The sequence below is a fragment of the Rattus norvegicus genome, chromosome 1 (genome assembly GCF_036323735.1).
Source record: "Rattus norvegicus strain BN/NHsdMcwi chromosome 1, GRCr8, whole genome shotgun sequence".
Lineage (NCBI taxonomy): Eukaryota > Metazoa > Chordata > Mammalia > Rodentia > Muridae > Rattus > Rattus norvegicus.
Window position 1 is genome coordinate 184814065 of NC_086019.1, and position 4262 is coordinate 184818326.

The 4262-nt window shown below is 46.7% G+C and overlaps 1 non-coding gene across 1 annotated transcript; it reads right to left on the reverse strand.

The window, feature by feature from the left end:
• Positions 1 to 3393: 3393 nt before the first annotated feature.
• Positions 3394 to 3475, reverse strand: Trnal-uag1 (transfer RNA leucine (anticodon UAG) 1). Its single transcript has one exon. It is a non-coding gene; the product is annotated as a tRNA-Leu (tRNA).
• Between the last annotated feature and the right edge of the window lie 787 nt (positions 3476 to 4262).

Genomic DNA, 4262 nt, shown 5'->3' on the forward strand with positions numbered 1-4262 from the left:
TTTTATGATGTAGTTTGTGCGTGCTTGTATGTGCTATCAGAGGATGTCGTTCTTGGAGCTGTCTTACTTTATTTTTCCAGACTGGTTTAGAGTTTGGAATTTGGAATGGGTCGGCTAGGCAAGAAGTCTTAGGGATCCACCTGTCTCTGGCTTCCCAGAGCTGGGATTGCAAGCATATGTAACCTCACCCGGCATTTTATGTAGGTGCTGGAAATGGAATTCGGGTCCCCATCCTTGTGTGGCAAGCACTTTACCCACTGAGCCATTTCCCCAGCCTCCGTATTTCAGTGTCATTTGTATCTCTTGATGAGTAGTGGTCCTCGCCATCATCTTTAAGAGTTTAAGCCCACAGACCTGCCCTCTACAGAGCCCGCACCTCCCTGCCATCATGGTATGGATCTCAAAATAACAGTGTGTAAGCAGATCCACAGATCTCCATCATCTGGTGCACATGTGGCATTAACTGAATAAACACCGTAGACCCTAGCAGAGAGTAAAGTAACCACTGGCTGCAGTGGAGGAAAGAGAAGGTACTAGTCAACCTTCATAGGTGGTGTTCCTCATAGCCCGTGTCCCTGCCTGGCAAATAAGGAAAACTGTGTGTCTTCATTTAAAAAGACTTACTGATTTATTTTATGTGTGAGTACACTGTATCTGTCTTCAGACACACCAGAGGAGGGCATTGAATCCCAGATGATTGTGAGCCACCATGTGATTGCTGGGAATTGAACTCAGCACCTCTGGAAGAGCAGTCAGTGCTCTTGACCACTGAGCCATCTCTCCAGTGTCTACTTTGTTTTTGTTTTAAAGATCAATAGTAATCATTTCTATCTGTTTAGAGTGCCCAACGCCAGCAGGAACTTGCATTTGTATGGCCTTATCTCATTACTAGAGCTACTCTTACAGTAGGGGTTGTTACCGTCAATTTAAAGGTAAGGAATCTAAGGCTATCACTAACTTGAAATATCAGGGGTGAGGGCTACTGCTTTGTAGCTGAAATCATTTGAAAGACCTTCCCAAGGCCCAGTGGAAAATGTAATTCATGGTTTATGCCCATTGCAGCCTAACTGTTTCAGGGTTTGGGGTTGAACTCTGGGTCTCCCTCTTTCTCCCAGACCTACAAATCTCAGGCTGTCTGAGCTTGGCCATTATACTTTTCCTGTTCCTATGACAAAATGCTTGGGCAAGCTGGGGTAGTGGTGGCTCATGCCTTTAAATCTAGCACTTGGAGGCAAAAGTAGGCAGATCCCTGAGTTTGAGACCAGCCTGATCTAGAGCATGAGTTGAAGGACAGCCAAGGCTTTGCAGAGAAACCCTGTTTTGGGAAAACAAACAAACAAACCCCTGATAATGGCAACTTAAGAAAGGGTTTATTTTGCCTCCTAGTTCGTGTGTCCATTGTATGAGCAAAGTTAGTGTCAGGAACGTGAAGCAGCTGGTCACATTGTGTCTGTAGTCAGAGAAAAGAGAGACTGTTGTGTTCACCCAAGCCCTGGGATGGTACCGCCCACTATTTGACCACCTCGGTCTCAGTGAGAGGCTCCATCCCATAATCCAATCTCAGGTATGCCTAGAGACTAACCTAACCTAACCTCATCCTTGACAGGTGTGCCACCCAGTGCTTCTAGAACCTGTCTAATTGACCATCCACACTAACCATGCCAACTGGCAGCTGGACTTCCTTCTCTGATAAATTTGTATCATCTAAATGCCCCTCCCTTTCTCTACACTCCCTCTTTCTGCCTTCCCTTCCTGAGAAATGTGTTTAGGGCAGGAGAAGCAGACTCACATGTTCACAGTATTGTCTAGCCAAGAATCAATTTACTTGTTTTCTGGGTTTCTCCTTCTCTTCCCCCTCAAAGCAACAAGACAAAGACCTGGACATAGAGCAACATAGATGTTTATCTCAAGAATTCTTCCATCCTCTCTTTATCGTGTGGGAATGGCTATGGCACCCCCACCCAACACACAAATCCCTGAAGGATTTCAATGCTACCCCAATTAACCAGCCCCTATGAGGCTATGACAGGAAGGGCTGGCTTATTTAAAGGCACTAAAGGAGGAAGCATTGATGCAGAAGAAAGACCACTATAGACTAAGTGACACAGTTGATCAGAATGGGACAGCCAGTGAGACTGGTTTATAAGCCTTCTATTAAAAGCTGTCCCCTGGGTTCGGTCCCCAGCTCCAGGAAAAAAAAAAAAAAGCTGTCCCCAATTATGGACCAATGCTAGCCAGCTAAGAGAACCTTAAGCTCACCTTTATATGTTTTCCCAAGCTAAGGACATGGCTCAGTGGGTAAAGGTGCTTGCCACCAAGCCTGATGGATGTCCTGTATTCGATTCCTGGGTTCTACAATCCCACATTGTAGGAGAGAACAGACTCCTACAAATTGTTCTCTGACTTCCGCACATACACAGGTCGGAAGTGGGGTGTACCTTCTCTAAGGGTAAGAAGGGTAAGAGGAGTGCTATCCTAGGATGTGTAAAGCCCTGGGTTCTAACTTCAGCACTTCTGAGAGAGGGGACAGGGAGGGATAGGGAGAGGGGAGGGAGAGGAAGAGGGGGAGGTGTGGGGGGGATAGGGAGGGAGGGGGGAGGGAGAAGGGGAGGGAGAGAGACCTATATAAAGTCTTCCACTATCATTCCCCTCTTCAGAATAAAAATGTGTACTGAGCTGTTCGCCCTTCTTTCCAGCCTATTTCAACATGGATTTTCTTTTTTCTTTTTTTTAAACCAAGGCAAGATTTTCCTGTGTAGATCTGGCTGCCCGGGAGTCAAGTGTAACTGATGAAATAGTAATGTCTCTAAATTCAACAAACTCAGTATATCTGTCTTGCTCACTCCTGAAACCTCTCTGTAAACTGAGTTTCTCTGGTACAAAGTAAAGCTTTCCCAAATAGCTGTGGTTAAATAAGCATTGAGGGGACACTAAACCAAGCCTACAGACCATGTGAAAGAATGAAGCTGAGACCTCAAAATTGGCTCCTACGTGAGACTCCACCCAGCAACCCCAGCCCTCCGACGTCCTTTTTGCCAACAGATTGATAGGTGTCAGCCAGAACCAGGAAGGGACCCTCTCTAACTCATAATCTTTGCCCTTGGCAGAGACCCTGGAAGTGTGAACTCAGACCCACACCGCCTGTTGGGAATTTGCATGGTGTCCGGGATCCATTGACCTGAAAGGGGATAGGGTTTTGTTTTGTTTTTTAGGGAAGAAAACTAGTGGTCGTGACACAGGTTTGTGTACCAGGCTAGAGAAAGAAACCAGTTTCGTTCGTTTCTTTTTTTTATTTCCTTTTGTTTTTGTTTTAAATGAGCTTCAGAAGGACTGAAGAGAGGACAGCCAAAGACATTTAAAAAATGGAGAAAATAAAAAGGAAACCTAGGGATGTGGCAGCGGTGGGATTCGAACCCACGCCATCGAAATGACTGGAGCCTAAATCCAGCGCCTTAGACCACTCGGCCACGCTACCTCCCATTTCTATGGTTAACCATTCAGAGTATATTAGTGTGATGACGCAGTGCGCTGTATTTTGCAAGCTCCGCCCCTGGATCTTTCCGCATGCTCAATACGAACCCAGCCTTTCGGTCTGTAGTGACGTCCGCCTCTGGTTTCCCAGCGCCCTGGTTTCCGCCAAGGCCATCAATCAGGAACGCACCACTAAAAAGGAAAGTGTCTTTCAGGACACTCTTTTCCTCTCAAGACAGTGTCTGAGCGTCAACCATGAACTCTGTATTGTAAAGTGGGAGAATTTTAGTCTTGCACTTTCCGTGACCGTGATGTTGCCTTCAGCCACCTGAGGGCAGTGCTGCGCCGCCGCGTCCTCCAGTCGGGCTCGGCTGGGCGGGGGAGTCACCCGGGAGCCGGGTTTGCGCTGAACTCACCCTGGGCTCTCGCACTTCCACTTCTATTTGTAACCTCTTGGCCCATGGCTGCGTGGTTTCCATGGTGTCCTGGAGTGTTGTCACGGATCTTTTGTTTGTGTGGGCCCTTTCGCTTTATTTATCACATTTTACAGAGTGAGAAAAAGACCTGCCAGTGTGTGTCAGGTACCTCGCCAGGCTAGCTTTCTCCCTCCTCTGAAACCCTGCTCCGATGCACTATTTAAGTTGTTTTCAGGACAATACAATTAGAGTACCGTCTAGCAGACCTTGCGTTTCTGCCATTCAGTACCGCCTAGCAGACCTTGCATTTCTGCCATTCAGAATTTGGAAGATCGACTTGAAATTCTTAAAACAAAATGTAGGTTAAGTTTTTCC